Source organism: Panulirus ornatus, chromosome 12, assembly GCF_036320965.1.
Source record: "Panulirus ornatus isolate Po-2019 chromosome 12, ASM3632096v1, whole genome shotgun sequence".
NCBI lineage: Eukaryota > Metazoa > Arthropoda > Malacostraca > Decapoda > Palinuridae > Panulirus > Panulirus ornatus.
Genome location: NC_092235.1, coordinates 53,825,171 through 53,846,357, shown reverse-complemented (window position 1 = coordinate 53,846,357; position 21,187 = coordinate 53,825,171). Strand labels below are relative to the sequence as shown.

Sequence of the window (21,187 nt, the reverse complement as noted above, 5' to 3'; positions counted from 1 at the left end):
CACTGTACGGAGAGAGAGAGAGAGAGAGAGAGAGAGAGAGAGAGAGAGAGAGAGAGAGAGAGAGAGAGAGAGAGAGAGAGAGAGAGAGTTTGTGAGACTATTTGTGATTACTAATTTTGTGTAACGGGGAAAGAGCTTTATACTTGTGATGCCCCGTGCGCGCGCGCGCACACACACACACACACACACACCAGCTGAAGTCAGGTATCCATCAACCAGCCCATAAGGGAAGCTGAACATCTGGGTTTGGTTGTGGGTTGACTGCCGCGCCCAGTATTCGAACACATGCGGGCTTGAGCCCATATGGCTCCGTGCCCAGTAACGTTAACTCCAAGTTTTCAGGGCATGAAACATAATACTCTGCCCAGACAATCACTCCCGTTTTTTTTTTCTTCTTTGAATATGACTTTGCTAACAGCAGTCTGACTGTGAAGCCTGAAATTTAGCGGGCGTTAAGACATATTGTCCAATGATTTGTTAGAAAGGTAGAGCACTAGTATCTTTCAATTTATGCACTAAACTTACCCTGGTAATACTCCTATTTTTCTCTTTTTCCACAATAGTACTGTCATCATAATACACATTATCTAGGAATCTATATATTGCTACACTAGCCATTACTGTCTTAAGGTCGTCGATTTATCTAAAAATGTGAAGAGTTGTCTACTAAGTTTTCACAGCTTCGTCTCGAGTGCCCCTAATGGCGAGTCACAATAGGCCAGTTTTTATTTGCCACTTAACATCTTTGGGTACACGAGTACACTGACGACGCAGTCTTGTCCCAACCGTCGGCGCTGTGGGACGTGCGCCCAACACAAGGTATTGTTGTTTCACATTACTTGTAAGGACATTTACAGCAAAATCTTATCATGCATTACTACGTTCTGCCGTACTTCGATTTAATACAAGACACAGTATACTGCAGAGATCTGAATATAATAAATCCTTAATAAGCCAGTGTATTCTAGCATATCCGATTTGATTGGAACAGATCATCACACTTCGATGAGTATCAAGTTATACTTAATAGTTAGTTATTCTGCTAACTTACCGGAAACAGTGAACCGTGTTATTTTGCCGATAAGTTAATCGACAATATCTACTGTTCCCTTCGTCACCACGGCGTCACTTTGCGGTATGCTAGGGTCGGGGAGCCCCGTTCCCCTGGTTAGGATCCCCTGGTTAGGAGAATTCGGTAAGGTTGATTGGCTTTACTAGCGCATTTAGTGCCTTGAAGATGACGACAGGTATGAGCTTTCCTACGACTCTTGTGGGATTAGTGCAAATTAAAATTTCTTGTCCCTTCTCCATAAATGCAACAACTTTCTTCAATCCGAAAATCTCGTAACAAAAGGGGAACGACAAATATTCTAGTTGTCAAAATACTACTTGAGCCAACAACATTGTTGCTTAATCGGCGAGATAACCGCTTTTCATTTTGCCAAATATTTACCTTTCCATTTCAAGCCTAGAAGTTTAAGGGTGTTTAGCATTAGATGTAAAACTAATGCATAACAAAACTTGAAAATGACTCGTGGATTATTGTTTCTGTTGACGTTATGACTGCCAACTTACTAATTATGGAAAACCCAGGATTGTGTGGATAAACTTTACTGCTGTTAGCATGGCTGACCGTAACATTCATGGGCGGCCGGGGTCAGGCATAAAGGTTCCAATTCTGGTTGCGTCAGTCGGTCCACAGTCAACTTAGCTGTTCATCCTCCATTGGCGGTTGGTGACTGAGTTTGGTAAAGTGTGTGAAAGAAGAAACATGAGAGCAAATGTGAAGAAGAGCAAGGTTATTAGGGAGTTATTGGGAGTGCATTTGGCAGCGAATGGAACCATGGAAGCGGAAGCGAGTCACAAGGTGGGGGAGGGGGCGAAGGTTCTGGGAGCGTTGAAGAATGTGTGGAAGGCGAAAACGTTATCTCGGAGAGCAAAAATGGGTATGTGTGAAGGAATAGTGGTTCTAGCAATGTTATATGGTTGCGAAGCGTGGGCTATATATAGAGTTGTGCGGGGGAGGATGGATGTTTTGAAAATGAGATGTTTGAGGACAATATGTGGTGTGAGGTGGTTTGATCGGGTAAGTAATGAAAAGGTAAGAGATATGTGGCAATAAAAAGAATGTGGCTGAGAGAGCAGAAGATGGTGTGCTGAAATGGTTTGGTCACATGGAGAGAATGAGTGAGGAAAGATTGACAAAGAGGATATATGTATCAGAGGTGGAGGGAACGAGGAGAAGCGGGAGAACAAATTGGAGGTGGAAGGATGGGGTGAAAAAGATTTTGAGCGATCGGGGCCTTGAATATATAGTAGAAAGCGACTAGAGGGGACGGGAGCGGGGGGCCGGAAATCCTCCCCTCCTTGTATTAACTTTCTAAAATGGGAAACAGATATATATATATACATATATATATCTTTTTCTTTTAAACTATTCGCCATTTCCCGCGTTAGCGAGGTAGCGTTAAAAACAGCGGACTGGGCCTTTTTTGGAATATCCTCACCTGACCCCACTCTGTTCCTTCTTTTGGAAAATTAAAAAAAAACGAGAGGGGAGGATTTCCAGCCCCCCCCGCTCCCTCCCCTTTTAGTCGCCTTCTACGACACGCAGGGAATACTTGAGAAGTATTCTTAATCCCCTATCCCCAGGGATAATATATATATATATATATATATATATATATATATATATATATATATATATATATATATATATAGTTAATAAATGTCGATGATTAAGACTTTCAGTTGCCAGTGTCGTGTCAGTTAGCTTAGAGAAAAGGTTTAAAATTTAGGTAATCCTCACTTACGATCGGATCGTTTAATGGTTTCCTAATTATACAAGAACAAAAAACCGGCAAAAAGGGCAACTTTAACTCAAGGAATATCGCAAAACGGAAAAATTTATATATTTCTTAAAACTAGGAAAATTTACAAATACAACTGGAACATTTTTATGTTTATAATGGTCACTATTCATTATTAATCTCCCAGTGTTAGCCATAATTCTTATTCGTCTGTTTAAGTGAAAGCAGAATATGACTTTAGTGACCATCTATTCTTGTTTGCATTTCACTGGGTCTCAAATTTTGGGAGATGTATTTACTAGTCGATCATTTTTCGTTGATTTCATACTCCTTTGCACATTTTCATGCTGTCACAAACTGACGAAGTTACAAAACAGAAACGAGAGATGAAACAAGAAAGGATTATAAGTAATAGGGTCTTCAAGCGCTTTTGATCTGTATGGTCAGAGAAACGCATGTAATCCCCTTTTACACATGATTACGAGACACGTATTAATGGAAATATAAAACTCTTTCAAACAAGTAAAGCCTTACAGCTTCAACTACACTTTATCAATCACACCTGTCTCTAAATCAACATATACAATTCTACAAGAACTGCGACACATTCATCGACAGTAACAAATTTAGCTTCAACAACCACATCCTCATGTACACTTGAAATTCACTAAGAACCAAACCGTTACCTACATCAAACACACTTGCATTTACAAGGATAGAATCAACAACTTAAAGTACACTCTACAACTACCATATCTACTTTATCGTCTACATTTACATCATCTAAATGCATCTTTAAGATCACCCAAATTCTCATTTGCAAATTTATCTCTACATCTATATCTACAACTCGTGAAAGCTTCACCTACAACTATTGCATCTAAAAATACAGTTTCTACGACTACATGTTAAAACCAGCAAATGGCAGGTTACGCAAGATTTGAATTTTGAAATTTAACTGCCGACTGTCAGTTCCTGCAGGTACATATTTCCAGTTTCTCGTTCTCTTAATTATTTATAGACCAAATCTTTGATAATCTACACGTAGCCTTGATATAACATATTTCTTACGGCATCTGGTATGATCAAAGAATTTTCTGATAACCAGTCGTGATTCCCCGTTATGTCAAAATATGTCCCAAACTGCACTCCCCTTTAATCAAATTGTTACTTTTTGTATCCAGACTAACTTTTTGCAACACACTTACTCTATATTGGCATTCACCAAACACGTCATTCATACATACTTTGATTTCATATGAAAACTAACCAAAACTGCGAGAATTTCCTTTAGTAATATGGTGGCTTATAAATTCAAACTGTATGCAGACAATGTTGCGAAGGAAATAATATTATTATGGTCATTACTTTCATTATTATAATCTAAAATTGATGACGCTAATTGTGGGTTTCCTACAGTATCGACGCTATGCTTGAGGTGGGAAAAGAGTACGGTGGATGCTTTGAGGATGGTAAATTCCTCGTTCGCTGACGTTTGAGCTCACGGTTAGTTGGATGGTCATTCAGGTTTTAGGCCTATCAACCGCCGGGTCATTAAAGCTAACAAGGTCAAATTATAACCGCTCGAACAATCTTCAGCACTTTTTACAGGCAATAAAGATATCTCTAAGACCACTTAAACTCTATATATTTGGCGTATGTGGCGGAATCTGACTGATTGTCCGTTTCGGCTTTAGGTTTATCTACAAAACGAAAAAAAAAAAAAACATTGAAACAGGGATAACTCTACGAACGCATAATTTCACTTTTTATGTAGCCCTTGGCCCATTTGGAGTCCAAGAACTAAGGTATTATTCATATTTGTATATAAAAAAAAGTTAGCGAAGTTTGCAACTACGAATTGCAACGGAAAAATATGTCATTATTTTTCTGACTATTTGAATTCCATTTTATAATGCAAATTATCAAAATAACGAAAGTAAACCCTGTACGAACATGTACCAAGACATCCCACATGTTTGTATAAGTTACAAGGTGACGTGCAGTACATCATCACAATGTGACATAATGTTCTCAAATTTTTAATGTCTAATCATAGACCCACAACTATGTTACAACGTTATTCATGATGTGACGAAACTACAACCTTTAAGCAATGTTGTGTTAGGTGAGTGAATAGTTTCGATGCAAGTTTTCAAGATTAACTTTAATAGGCTTAATGTAAAAACTGTAGTCTTATGATTGGAAATCTTTTATATCTCTGTTTGGCTGATTTTCAAATAAATATGTTTCTCCTGTTAAGAGAACTGCCACACACCTCGAATCGGATCAGCTGTATTCATAAAAAGCCTATCTTTACTCATTTCGAAATGAAAACACATTGGAACTCAATCTCTTTCTAGGTGAAGAAATCATTGACCTAGATATTGCAACACAATATACCACCGTTAGTTGAGACGTAAAAAAGAAAGAGTTTGAAGTGAGTATTGCCAGAGATAATAATAGATATCTTAAAAGATTGTTTAAATATATCAGCAATAAGAAACATATATAGATTGGGTTAAGCCTTTAGTAAACGAAGATGGGGAACCCATTGTGGATGACAGCAAGAAAGCAGCGACACGAATTTTGAGACACTGATACCAGAATTTAACGTCACAGTTAGAGAAATACGAACACAGATAAGTTGAAGACTGAAAGTCCAGGTCCTGGTCGTTTCTATCCACGAGTAATTAAAAACGTCAAACACGAAATTGCTAAACCGTTAACCTATATTTCCAATAAATTTCTCCAGGATGGAATAGTGCCGCAGGACTGGAGACTGGCAGACATTTCCCCCGAATTCAAAAAGAGAAGCCGCGAATTGCTTAGCAATTTTACTTATATAAACTTCCGTAGTTGATAATTATTAGAGATAATATCGTAGCCTACCTGGAACAACACACTCTGATCAATAATACATATCAGTTTTAGACGGCGCATATCATGCTTTACAAACATCCTTGAATTTCATCATAAATCATTTAATAGCAACAAGAAAAAAGTAAAAGACATTATATTTCTGGATTCCCACAGAGCATTCGACGTAGTCTTCCACCTTAAACTGATACATAAAGTCAGGGGCCTAAGGGATTACTGGTTGCATAGGAAATTGGATTGAAGCATGGTTATGTGATAAGAGGCAGAGTCGTAATGTATGGTGAATCATCAGTGTTCACCCGTCACTATTGGGGTATTTAGGCCTATATTTTTCATCCTTTATATGAACGATACTGACCTAGACGTGAGGCTGAATAACTTACTGTCCAAATTTGCAGATGACACAAAGATCGGCAATGCCATATTAACTGAAGACAAGCTAATAGAGGATCTAAATAAAATCGCTGAACTGTCTAAAAAAAAAAAAAGTGGCCATTTCCATTTAACGTCAATAAATCTTAGGTGTTACAAGATACCCCAACAATATTTTCTATAATGAACTGATGGGCGACAAGATAAAGGACACCCCGAGTGTGAGGAATCTAGGGGGCACTGTCTCCAACAACTTCAAAATCGCCTAGCAATGTAATGAAGCTGCCCAAAAAGCAAGTAGAATGATAGGATTTATAGAAAAAAAAATGAAACAAAAGCAAGGATGTGATATTGCCTCTATACCTAAGTCTACTTAGACCACCACCTCGAATATGTTGTACAGTTTTCGGCACCCTACTTAGGCAAGGACATTCTTAGGCTGGAATCAGTGCAGCAAAGAGCAACTAAATTGACTCCATTCTTGCGTAACAAACCGTGAGGTCAGATTGCGAGAATGAAACTTGTTCTCTCCCTAAGCAAGAAGCTTCTCCTTGTCAAATTAATAAAATGTTTTGAAATACTTAAAGGATTGAAAAACAATGATACTGAAATACCTTCACAACAGCGTCAGCACTACCAATGAAAGGCAACGGACTAAAACGCAGAGGTCGCAGAGTTGATATGGATTGTGCGAAATAACAGATAAGTGGAATAAGCTCCCAGATAATGTTACCCAGAGCAAAGCAAAACCCCTGATATTCTAAAAAAAATTAGGCTTGATCATCTCACTCGTTACTCTCCGTTATTGAATAATTCATTTAATCATCATAACTTAGTGATATACTATGCTACTTCCCAACCAACCATCTCCCCCTGGCCATGCTGCTGCACCTTACCAACACATTAACCCGTGTCACCTGCTTTGAGAAAGTAAGAAGTATGGTATCATTCAACATCAGGAGTAGTATAGACATGGTAAGTCGAAAGGCCGGAGCTCACGTTTATTCGTACTATTGTAAGTAAAACACAAAAAGAAAAAAAAATATTAGATGCATGACATTCATGTTCATTCTACCGTATGACTTTCCTATAAAAATCTCCTTCAGGCATATAAACCTTGTAAAGTATTTTTTCTACATGTTTCCCATCTGGCGTGTTGCCAGAGAGAGAGAGTGGAAGGTGGAGAGAAAGCCTTTGCTTTTCTCTTTTCCTATACTGTTTTCCAGGCGACAGCATTCTTTTTTTCTTTCTTTAGTGTTAAAGCCAAACCACCTCGCTTGGATCTTGGGTCTGTGTATCCATTCAGGTAGCTGTCTTCTCCTGCTGCCTCACCTACACGTGAGCATTTGTCTTCACAAACATACAAATCTCAATTTCGTACGTAACACCCGACAACACGTAACTTAAATAACCCGTTATTCATAACCGTAATTTCCTGCGCTACACGCTATCCCTGCCAGTAGGTAAAATCTCGTAAGGACGCTGTCATGAGGTTGTGTTGCAAAACACTGGCCCTTCCTTCCTCATGGCATAACCTTGACGCAGGTACTTGTTATTATGTGTTCTCTTTCTCCAAGGCGACAAGTTTAGTTTGGTATTCTATTAAGTACAAGGTGATCCACACCCATGGATTTACATACGAAAATAATGAATAAACATGTTAGAACATCAGGAGGCATATCCAGATGGAAATCGAGTGACTATCACAATACTGTGGCCGCTACAAACAGGCATTACGCACTGAACGAATAACTATGTAAAGGATCTGTAATTTTTCTCAAATTTTGCCTTCCAGATGTTGTGGGCGAGGTTGGTGTCCATGGCGGCCGTCGCCATGGCTGTCCAGGATAGGGAAGCGTCGCGGGCGTGCTTCCACCACCCGACTGAGGGAGGTACGGTGTACAGCTTCCAGGAACTAGACTTGCGAGAAACCAAGAACATCTCGCTCAGTGAATTCCGGAATAAGGTGAGTCACTTGATTAGTCAGCTGTGACGCGTACCCTGCAAGCTCACTAGACAGCTACCCTTATTACTGTACATCAGGATAATGCTTCAATTCACCCCAATTCGCGTTCGTATTATAAGCTGCTGTGTCACCTAGTTTGCATACTTATACACTCTCCATTTCTGGCAGTAATTTTTTTAATAGTTCCTCGACAGTATAGTGAATATCTAATAAATTCTATATCTGGTTGAAAGCTAAAATTTCATATATATATATATATATATATATATATATATATATATATATATATATATATGTATTATTCTTTATTATACACTGGCGCTGTCTCGCGTTAGCGCAAGGTAACATACGAAAGAATGGCCCAACCCACCCACATACAAGTGTATATACATACACGTACACACACGCACATACACATACTTAAACATTTTAACGTATATATATATATATATATATATATATATATATATATATATATATATATATATATATATCTTTTTCATGCTATTCGCCATTTCCAGCGTTAGCGATGTAGCGTTAAGAACAGCGTTAAGACAGCACGTCGACCTCGGTATACCACATCGTTCCAATTCACTCTATTCCTCGCGCGCCTTTATGTATATATATATATATATATATATATATATATATATATATATATATATATATATATATATATATATATCTTTTTTTATGTCCTCGTTGATAGACGGGAAAGAGTTGTCACGTCAAGGACCTCCTTACTCCAAAGGTGTCCATATTTCCCTGCAGCGTGGAGTGCATGCTAAAGGCTACAGGAGTCCCATAAAAATGATTCTGGGATAACATTAAACATATCAGAACTCACATGATCAACCTCTTCTAACCTTCCGTCTCGGGTATCTATCAATTACTCTTGAAGGCATTTATACTGGGATTCAAATCAACTAATCTCGGAACATTCCCTGACGATTTCAGGGGCATCGAAGTTGAAGGTTTCCAACAAGTATCCCTAACCTTTCTTCTAATGTTGTCAAAGTTATTCAATCATGGTAATTCAGTCAGCCGAGTGACTGGTTTTGATAAAAAGATTTATAATTAAGCCACAATAAGATAGAGATCCTTCTTGTCTGGAAGAACCATTTCCATTGGAAAGCCAGACAACAGATGGCTAGTGTAGGCTAACTGCACTTTTACATTGTTTCAACTGGAACGTTATCCAAATATGATACTGATTTAGTTTCATTTCCCTACAGGTGTTGCTAATCGTCAATGTGGCCACCTACTGAGGCTTCACTGGCCAATACTACGACTTGAATGCGCTACAGGAGTCCTTCAATGACTTTGAGGTTCTGGCCTTCCCATGCAACCAGTTTGGTTTGGTAAGTGTTGACAAGATTACTGGATCTGGTTTAAATTCAATAAATTCAAACTATCCCTGAGAGTCTCGAAGATATGCCTAGATATGCCTAGACATAAGTTTTCGAGATTTAGCCAAATTCAAATCGCGTGAGCATAGCTGATGCTTAAATTGTTCATTTCCATAGCCAGAAAGCACGTTCTCGTTGAACATAGGTTATATAAACCTGAGGTATGAAGAGATCCACTGGTACTCAGGGTCTCACCAATCAAACAACCGTGTAGGGTAGTGGTATCTTTGAAACAAATGCATCCGATATGTTATCAAGCCTCGCTAGTGTTGTCAAGTTTGTTTGGATCATAACGATACGTTGTCTTTGATCACTTCAATGAGAAACAGAAATTCTGTGTATGTGAAAAGTGAATCTTGGACATTTCGAAGGAAGTTTTTAAATACGTTCTTTTTTTATGGTTGAATTATTTTCATTTTTAATGCTGAAGGAAAACTCAAAATCGATTCTTCACCGAGAAAAAAATCACCCTCATCCATACCAGCAGAACTTGAACTTTATAAAACATATTAAACAAACGAGCACACGACTCTTTAACTATATAGCAACATCCGTTCCCATTAGATGGTCACCAAATCTAGATGCTAAAAAATAATCCTGGAGTATTTTGTAATGTATATAAGGTTTGAGTTACCAAGCACAGAGAGATAGGTTCATACCCTTCCTCTGCGAGGCTATAAATGAGAAGCGAGGCTATATATGAATTGGCTACCGTAAAAGTGCGAATGTGCACCTGCATGTTGCTGTGGTAATAAAAAAATCTCAGTAGAGTAGCCATTTTTTCGACTTTGTCTTGCATTTTCCTGATGTCATGCATAGAATATAACGGAAACTATATCAGTCAGGATAAAGAGTTCTGAATAAGTGTATGACTGAATAATGTCTTCAGCATTCTGCTGTAGTCTGCGATTGCGATGGGGAATATATAATGCCTCACAGTTAGAAGTCATGATCGTCATTGCTAATCCCCTTTTATAGGCTATACAATCAATGATATAAAGAATAAGGTTCTGTTAAAATTGTGGTTAATCTTATGAATAGCATATACATATAAAACTAGTTTTTCTTATTTTTCCTTTATCTTTTTCCATATTTCATTGTTACTAACTTAAACCCCTGATTTCAACCGGGCAACAGCAAGAGCCGGCGGGTAACAGCGAGGAGCTGATAAATGGTATCCAGTTCGTTCGTCCAGGGAAAGGCTTTCAGCCGAACTTCAACATGTTCAAAAAGGTTGAGGTGAATGGGAAAAACGAACATCCCCTGTACACTTATCTCAAGGTAAGAAAGTGATAGATAACCAAGACGTTGAGTTCTGAGACAGGAACAAAGAAGACATAGAAGGTTAAGGATAGAAGAAAGTTATGTAGAAGAGGAGGAAAATTAGGAAAGAAAATAACATGTAAAGTGATTTAACAGAAGACGAATTCTCTAATAAAACTACATAATGTACTTATCTTTATACAAATTCTATAGCTTTACGCTGAAAACCTTTAACTAGACTATATAGACTGGTTGTAATTCAAACGTGTTAAATAGCATGCAACGTAGTCGATATTAATTCATTTGTTTGTACGAACTTTCACATTATAAGCTTTTTTTTTTTTAAGTGTTTTTTTCTTGTGAATGTCTGTAAACGTTGTTGGTTTCATCCCAACAGGCTTACTGTCCTTCCACTCGCCAGAGCTTCGTGTCATCAGAACACCTCTACTACGGTCCCTTTCAGAACAATGACATCCGCTGGAACTGGGAGAAGTTCCTCGTCACCAGGAGCGGCAAACCTTACATGCGTTATGACCCAAGCACTCCACCAAACCAGATTAAGAATGATATAATGTTCCTTTTGCAACAAGAGGCCTAATTAGACTACTTGCAGGGTTGTACTTTAGTCTCGAGGCATGTTAACAGAAACAAATGAAGTAAATTAATAGAATTTATCCGCTGAAGTTTCAACGTCTCCATTCCCAGCTGTCTTTCCGCAACAAGCCGGTATACGCGGATTTAGCATAGCCTAACATGATGAAAGCGTTGCCATAAACCAGAGGGTGGGTGACGGTGGAAAGTGGAGTCGTAAACCTGGGCCCGGTCTTCAGCGCATTCAGCTGGACCCAGGTTGAGCTCCCCAAGTCAGGCTAGGACAAAATCGTGGCTACCGGATATTACAGAAACTGCCGACTGTACTGTTTTAATAAAATATAGTTAGGTCTTGATATTGGTTTTTCTTTTAGTTAACCCTTCATACACAATAATTCTCTGTTCACTTACTGTTAAGGTCAATAGAGATGTTTACCAGCGATCACCACATCATTATAAGAGTTGCATGTCATTTGATATTATCGCAATGTGTCCATGTGGTAAAGGTATGTGAATCCCTTTGTGTAATATAGATTTTAAAGCGAATTATCTTCACTGATCGAATGATTCATTTATCTAAAAAATGTAAGTACACTGGGGAACTTCTTAGTGCAAAATTCTGTAACAATTTTCAGGATTAAGATGAATACCTGTCCTGATAATCCATGGCAATCAGTCTAGCGTGGAAACATCTAGGATTTTGGAAATCATTGAAGTAGTTACAGGCTAATGATATCTGGAATTTTATGAGTCCTATATTATGTTCCTCAAAGGAGCGATCATGATCAAAGAATTCTGTAAGAAATAAACAAGTCGATGACATTAAGAATTTACAAGTACCCTCGGTACAGCTACAAGGATAGCCAGGATACACACTTGTATACTCCAAGAGGTGAGCCACATTTCAACAGCTGTCTTCATTTATCAACAGGACACATTTGAAGTGTCAGGTTCACGTATCTCACCTCCTCTTTGAGACATTAACAACCACATATTGCAGGGTTAGAACCCATGCAGTTGTTGAAAAGTTTTTATACTCCTCTACGACGCCTGTTTTTGAATCATTACTCGCTAGTGTCACTTCCAAAAGTTTCCGACCGTTCGAGCGCATGATCTATTCAGCGAATATAAAGAGGTCTCAATTTGTCTGGCACTAGGAACAGGTTTGATAAGTTTGTTTAGAGGAGGGGTGCCACTCGAACACCTTCCATAACACGCAGGCTTGCCGCATTGTCAAATGACACCAGAGCATTACTGATAAAAGATGATAAGGCCGGACGTCGATGAGGACCATGCACGCGCTCTGCCATTATGTTATTCTCGTTACCATAAGACCGACTCGTTAAAAAAGGTTATATATATGTATATATATATATATATATATATATATATATATATATATATATATATATATATATATATATATATATATATATATATATGAGACTTTAAAACTATTTGTCAATCAACGAGAATTCCTCACCATGGGTAACTTTTCGCTAACCTATGTAGGTGATCTGATTGACTAGGTTAGGTTAGGTGTTTCAGTCTCCCCATCACCCAATCATACCTCTGAGGCTTCATGATCAGTATTCACCAACGCCCTCTAACTCAATCCCACCCTCGGGAACTTTCAAAATGGCTTCATTTTTTGTATCTGTTGCAGCCCACTTATTCTTGCTAATCTGAGTATACGGAGAAAAGCAAAACATCGAAATTATCACACAATAAAAAACACTGTTTGGCGGTATATTCTCTAATCTCTGGCATATAGCAGCATAAAAAGTTAAAGAAAATATAATAATTACAGAGCATTTAGTTTAATGGTATTTCTGCTAAAGTCATCTGTCTTCTTTTCATCGCTATCGCAATAACATGATTCTGATCATTCCCACTATCATGAACGACCCGAAAGGGATTCAATGCTCTGCTACTACCTGCATTCCTTCTTCGTATCTTTTTTTTTTTTTTATCATTTCTATAGGCTCCAGGATCCCTTTTGTGTGGAGATCCTGTGGCTGCGATCCAATCAGAAGCAGGGAAAAAATGGACTCATTCTAAAGGATTCCATCATTCCCTGCTCTCGACTGTAAAGCAACCTCAAGAGTCTCAGGAGCCCAAATAAAGAGATTATGGGGTTTTCCTTCACATAGGCTTCGTTTTTGAGCTATTCACTGACGCTAGCGGACTAGGAATACGATCAGTAGACATAGATTGGGGAACTGAAGGAACCTCGACAGGGTACCCTGTATGTACAGATTTTACGTAAAAGGAGCTATTGTGCACTGTAAATTCGACTAGTCTTCGTTACTCTCACGACGTGGGAAAGAAAAAATGTAAACCTTCTGCCACTGCTCTCTGGGTAATTTGATAACTTCTTAAACACAATATCCAACTAACACAATATGTAGCACCTATTATATCTGTGTACTGGAAAGAGAAGCTTGCCAGTCTCACAGTGTCTTACATCTCGCTATGCATCAGCTAAATTCCTGAACTGCCGAGGGTGGCCGGATTGACTCACATCCCTCGGCTGAGATACTCACTGTCCAGGTGCCTGTTCATCAAGGTCACTTAAACTAATCACTGACACTGTCGCCCTCCAGCTGGACCGACATCTGAACGCAGTCGTCACCCAGCCTGCGGACGGGCGGGACGTGCACCTCAGACTTCCCAGGTACTATCTCTACATCCCTTTGGTAACTGTATATAGTAACGGAATCCAGATGATATAACGTTTATGGTGCTATACTAGCGATTTACTGGTAAATCCACTTACTGGTTTCAACTTCTTGCTGTGGATGACAATGAAACGTGGATCTACAGAAATAGAATTATTACGAGAGTCCAGATGACCGAAAGCAAGCCTACTTAAATGAGAATAGGGTGTAAGAATACTGGTGAGGCGAGGACCGAGAACATTAAGAGTTACGACATCAATATAAGTTGTTCAGTTAACAGCATTCAGGGTACATTTCCATTACAACATATCATCATATTCTCACTGGCATGAGATGTGCGACAGACGCTCACTGTGGTCAGCGGAGGGTGGGAAAGGCGGGGGATGGAGTTAAGGAGCAGGATATGTTAGAGATGAAAGAGTGTATGAATTTGTGGACTGAAGTATCGATGGATGACTGAATAAACAAACCTGATTTATAGCGGGATACGGTTTATGAGGCAGAGGCAAACAGTAAGGCACTTAACCATTACTGAAAGTATGCGTGATGGCCACAAGAAAATGCATGAGAACCATTTACCTGTATGACGCTCTTCGCTGTAGGTAGATTTATTCAACACGTGTTGAAGACGTATCCCACTGACAGGAATTAGATGACACCTGTGAGAAAAAAGGACAATCACAACCGAGTTAAATGAAATCTACGAATCACATAATGGCCTCACAGGTAAGCTGTTCGACCGGTAAACCTTCCATAGGCCATTTGCCAACGAACCAAATCCTCAGACTTCATTTGTGGACATGACAACAGATTACGTAATGCCTGAAACACCTATGCTTTCACATCGTGTTATCAAATTATTGTACTTATACATGGACGACAGAAACCTTTTGTCTGCTGTTCAGAATGTTGTGGGCGGGGCTGGTGTCCCTAGCAGCCATGGGCGTGGCTGCCCAGGACCCTATGGCGTCACGGGCGTGCTTCCACCACCCGACCAATGGACGCACCATCTACGACTTCGAGGAGCTGGATCTGTTCGAGCGCAAGAACGTCTCCCTCGCTGACTACACCGGCAAGGTAAGTCTCAGGCATAATTGAATGGAGCCGCTAAAACTCCCATTGGCATGTTCGACCTTGTGACTCGTTTCCAAAATACTTTGCAAAGGTCGGTGAGAACGTCTGCCGAGTTTTTCTTCCATTCAAGTAACACATCCCAGTTTTAGATGATAAAATAAAAAAAGATTATAAAGATAACGTTCTGTATCTGTCATTAATTTCACTGTAATTCTATCTTTGGGCTACCTGTATATCCTTCCGGGCAGAGTTGTTCGTTTGCTGAGCCCAAAGCCCCACCTTACATCTTGGCTTGCCCTATGAATGCGGACGGGGACCTGACCGCAAGGTAAAACTCACTGTTTCCTGAATCCTCGAATCCCTCTCCTGTGAAGCCTTGAATCACCCTATCGTGAACCATCGTGACACGGTTATGCGACGCCTCGAGCCACTGTCTACAGAAACCTAGATGTACCGTCCTATGAATCCTCAAGCAGCTAGATAGTAAAGCCTTGAAAATCTTAAGAGTTAGGGCCTCTCAAGTCAATGTGGAAGGAAGCGAGTGTTTCAGGGGTCTCTTCGAGGCCCAGTTCGAGTATGGTATTCTAATTCAACTTTCAGACGTAAAGCCGTTTGGCGTCCAGAATTATGATGATGATGATGATAATAATAATAATAATAATAATAATAATAATAATAATAATAATAATAATGAGTAATAATAACAATAATAAAACATATGGGGTGCATTTCTTTATATATTCCCTGCAGTCCTTAAACTTGAAAACTGACTCAAAATTACCTATGCACAATTCCATCTTGATGTGAAAAAAAATATAACCCCCATTATTTTTAAGCATGACCTCCAAAATGGAAAGGATGCATTGTAATTGGATGTACAGATTTGGGATGAGTTAAGCACCAAACGAAGTAAAGCACATATATTCTTAAACACTTACTCAGTATGCAGTCATGAGATTATCTTCAACTCCATCCGTTGCCTTGGGTAATTATTATGCAGCGAAGTGTCCTGAGCGTTTTTACTACTTATGGGGTAAATTTTGTTACGCCATTTTCTATATAGGCATGCAGCAGCGTAGTATGAAAAATAGCAGACGACTGAACGTGAAACTCAGCTTGTCACAAATCCCATCTTTCGACTGGTCGACAGCTACCTTTGCACACACATGGTCTGAAAAACAATGAATAGATTTCTTGGTTCTACAAATATCAACCACATTGATGTAACATAGAATAAGTGAACGTTCCATTTGAACCAATCTCCTGCTGAAGCACAAGGAGAACATCAAGAGAAGAGTTACTTGTCTCAATCAGTGTTCAAAATGGCTCCAAACTACATAATAAACACCTTAGGGTCGGGAGGAAGAATCCCAAAAATGGTCTATTCTTATATTTCAACCCTTACCGTCTGTTTCCCCCGGCGAGTTTCACTCACTTACTCAACCCTGGAGCAGGGTGGGCCACGACCTTGGTAGAAGCCGAGGTCACATGTGTTTAGCATTAGTTTGGTAATCTCGTAAAAAAACGCAAGGCTAGCTGTATGACATCACTCACCAACAACTGCCTCACGAACCAAGTGTATATCAAACATCTCGTCTTTGTTTAACTCCCAGTCGCTGAGCTGTTTGTTCACCCCACACTTAAGGTCTTCCTGAGCTCTTTGTGCTACCATCTGCACGAACATCTGCAAGTACAGTAACACTTATGATCATCTATTACTCTCAAACACCTGTTAAGAAATATGGCTCTTACTGTCCTTGCTTAACAACTCTCCTCCTCTTTTCGATAAGTTGTCATTTTCCACCTCATTAACCCTACGCTATATATATATATATATATATATATATATATATATATATATATATATATATATATATATATACATATCCGTACTAGCTTACTTTCTATCTTTGTCATTTTCCTCTCCATAAACTCCCCGCTATACACAATAACTAGTTACGAGTTCGTTATGCGTGTTCGATATGCTGTATAGGAGGTAAAGATCGATGCCTTATAATGTTAACTTTCTTGTGATTTCTCTAAACTTGTCCTTCTTACTGTTAACGCAGTGTTCTGATGCTCATGTGCACCACTACTCAAAATACCTGATTCTCTCAAAGCCTTTTTTTTTTTTTCACCCGCAGGTGGTGCTGATCGTCAACGTAGCCACCTACTGAGGCCTCACTTCCCAGTATCACCAACTGAATGAGCTACAGGAGTCGTACAACAACGTGGTGGTCCTGGCGTTCCCCTGCAACCAGTTTGGGAAGGTGAGCGGTAGGGAGGGAGGTCCTCGCTCGCTGGTGTCAGGGGCGGGTCGAACCATAGTCTTATGGCTCTCTTATCCTCGGATTCAAAGTTATATATATATATAATATGTGTGTGTGTGTGTGTGTTTGTGTGTGTGTGTGTTTGTGTATGTGTGTGTGTGTGTTTGTGATGGAGAAGTTTTACATCGAGTTGCCACGTCTCTTAATTTTGATCATCTCACCATGCCTATACTCCTATTTGTGTACATACACACTCATGCAAGTCGTAAGGAAAGAATGAACACCTGGGTTGCGTGTGGGCCGACTTCCGCGCCTTGGATTCAAACGCAGGCCGGTTTATTCTAACTCAATCATTAACGCTGACCACTACACTATGGAGGCCCGCGGTGTGTGTGTGTGTGTGTTGTGTGTGTGTGTGTGTGTGTGAAGAAAGTAACACTTACGGTTATATATCTTGCAGTCTTTAGCAGCTGACTACAAATCTGTTATACAAATAATTCTAAAACGTCATATTACGGTCGGTACAAACCACCAACTCTGCCCCGCGCAGTAACAGACCCATCATGACCTCCAGCTCTGACGTCACTCAACAAGGTTCATCCGCCACTCTGGTTACCAAGGGTGGGGTGTGATGGTCGTACCCAGGCCTTAACCGTCGTTCCATTACGACAATACCCATAACGACTCCAGATGTAAAGTCGTCGTCTTTATCATTTTAATCCATTATATCACTCGTGTAGGGACCGTCCTCCGCCTTGGGGGGGTGGGGGGGACAGGTGATAAAGGCGCAAACAAGACGTTAGAACGCATACGGGAAGTACCCATGATGCGCCTCAATAAGATAATGGCTCATGGCAACCCGGGCGTCACATGACACCACTACTTACATACTGCGACTGGTCGAGAACTTCGCCGAGGCCGACACTTGCTTCTCTTTTTTTTTTTTTAGCTCACCTGACCAAAGGTCATGCGAGCTTTTTATCACACCTTGTCCGTCATCATTTGTCTACTAGCGTCCATCGTCACAACAAAATGTCACTCTGAAACTACTGGGTCACTTTGTATGTTATGGGAAGGGTGTTACACTTGTGTTGCCCCGTGTCATATCCTTGTTTGTGTACCATGTCTTTGTTCTCATGTGTATATACACACACACATTCAAGCCTATGCCAGGTACCCATTTACCCACTAGCCCCGAGGCTATGGCCCGAATATCGCGCCCGGGATTCGAACCCGGGCGGGCTCGTGCGGGACAAACCCAGGTGGGCCCGTGCGTGAATCATGGTCAGTGATGTTAGCCACTTACCCTTCGTTAAGTCCTTGTGTGTGTGTGTGTGTGTGTGTGTGTGTGTGTGTGTGTGTGTGTGTGTGTAATCATTACTTACAGGTAATATAATTTTGTTAGTAATTAAATCACCGTAAGCAGTGTGGCCATAGTTGAACAATCTTTCTCTAACAACACGTGAAATTTTAATTTCTTCTACAACTCTTGCTTTCAAGCCATTCTTATGTGTGTTATGAGGTGTGTGTTATGAGGTGTAAAGTTTCCTTCAAGGATTCATAGCGAGTGGTTGTGGCCACATGATGATGCAATGCTTTCTTCCGTATACATAATTTATGAGATATTTTTTTACATACATTCAAATTAACATTCATAATACGCTGGCTACACATGCAGAGAGTACGGATTGATACTTATCATACAGGTGACTTGTTTCCTTACATTAATGCATAGCTACAGACCTGAGTTGAAAAATGTATTGACCATGGGTCGTAACTTGTCGAGTATATTGAGTCGACTTCCTATTTGTCGATTGTCTGCAGCTTTCGGACCTCAAACATTACTCTCACCCCAACAGCAAGAGCCGGCGGCCAACGGGGAGGAGCTGCACAACGGCATCAAGTACGTTCGCCCCGGGAGCGGTTTCGTGCCCAACTTCACCATGTTCAAGAAGATTGACGTGAACGGCGAGAATGAACATCCTCTCTATGCCTACCTCAAGGTAAGGTGAAATAAAAGGGGAGACGCTACGAGAGGAAAATAATGAGAAAGTGTAGTTGCCATCTAGGCTTGGGGGGTGGGGAGGGGGATGAAGAGAGAGGCAGGGGAGGGAAATTACATATTAAGGTAAAGCTAGCCATTATTCTACCTGTGAAACGCGTTAATCATACAAGAAGTAGAAAATAAAAAATTACTTGGGTCAGAAGTTTTCTTCGTAAAGAAAAAACTCCTAATTCAACAAACCGCATTGTGTACTCGTCACCATTCGCAGAAACAAAGGAGACAGGAGGTTGGAGGCTGAGCAGATAGAGGACCCACTGTTACTGAGATTCAGTCACGGCCAAACAACTGTTGCTTCACATCGATTCTGGTCATCTTCGGAACGCAGAAACTCTCTCGACATTGGTCATACCTTTTCTGAAATAAACCATAAATTCATTCCCAATATTTTCCCTTTCTTGAATACTAATAATCATATAAATAGCGCTATGTCAGTCTTAACAGATAATGTTATCTCTTGCCGCATAATTATTTACTCTCCTTTCTTAGAAATTAAAACACCCACGCATTAAATACTTTCCAGAACATTGACAATGTCTTAACATTAATAAGCATATTCCATTTTCACGTTACCACTTTTACCCATCGGGCTATCAAATACTTCTTAAAAACTAAATTTCTTACTAGTACCAATGTATTCGCCCTCGTACCATATACCTTTACTCTTTTGACGCTTTGGCAAAAATTGAATATCACTGTCAGAGATCAGGTTCTTATGCTCGTCTGTTTCTTTTAATACTTTTGAAATATGCGTAAATTCCTTTCTGAGAAAATCAGCTTCAACCTGACACGTCAGGTTTGCTCCTAAAGGCCATCATATTCACCAGTGTTCTAAAAATATGAATCACTTTCCTACAAAATATTGTACCCAAGCTCAGTAACTTTTCCGCCATGGGTATTCCCCATCGTATAACTGTTTGATGTTATCATCATATAGTACCATCTCTTGGTAGGCTCACTGGCCTGCCAATGATGGACACTCCTACGTTAACTCGAGCAGAGTTACGCGTTGTCGGCTAGATAAGACCGTCACACTTGTGGTGTGTTATCCCAGCCGAAGTTGGTACCCACACATCAACCACCCATAGGAAGGATGAACAGCTGGGTGGGCTGTGCGCTGTCTGCCTAAGGCCATTTAACTACATTTTTTTCTTTCTTTAACAGGCATATTGTCCCCCAACTCGCCAGACCTTCGCGGACCCGGACTATCTCTTCTACAGTCCTCTTCGGAACAATGACGTCCGCTGGAACTGGGAGAAGTTTCTCATCACGAAGAACGGAAAGCCCTACATGCGCTACGACCCCCGCACCAGCATAGAGGACATCAAGAATGACATTACATTCCTCTTGCTACAGGATGCCTAGGGACCATTAGATATTCCCTACAAGTAACCACATGTTTATGCCTACGTCTCGCCAGTCTCTAATAAGTCGATAAGAAGTCAAAGTGCTTTGCATTCCATTAATATATAAACTTTCCTCGTCTGCCTTGCCTTATTTGTCCCGTGGGTTGCCAGTGGACACGACCTCACCAAATCTAACTTGATGAAGGTGTTGCCGCAAACCAGAGGGTGGGCAACGCTGGAGAATAGAGCACAACCCTGGGTTCGGTCTTCAGCTCATTCAACCGGACCCAGGTTGGCTCCTTTTGGTTAGGTTAGGTTAAAGGTCTTGGCTTCTGGCAATTACCGCAACCTCTGGGATCCTCGCTCTAATAAATGCATTTAGATCCATACATTAATATCTTTTATCTACCCTAAATTGAAAACTTATACAGTATATCCCTAGACATATTTTCGTTCGCAATCT

The 21,187-nt window shown here is 40.1% G+C and overlaps 2 pseudogenes; both read left to right on the top strand.

Moving 5' to 3' along the window:
* Positions 1-686: 686 nt before the first annotated feature.
* LOC139752066 (glutathione peroxidase-like) lies at positions 687-11,647 on the top strand (annotated as a pseudogene).
* Positions 11,648-13,814: 2,167 nt separating this feature from the next.
* On the top strand, positions 13,815-21,113 carry LOC139752061 (glutathione peroxidase-like; annotated as a pseudogene).
* The last annotated feature ends 74 nt before the right edge of the window (positions 21,114-21,187 follow it).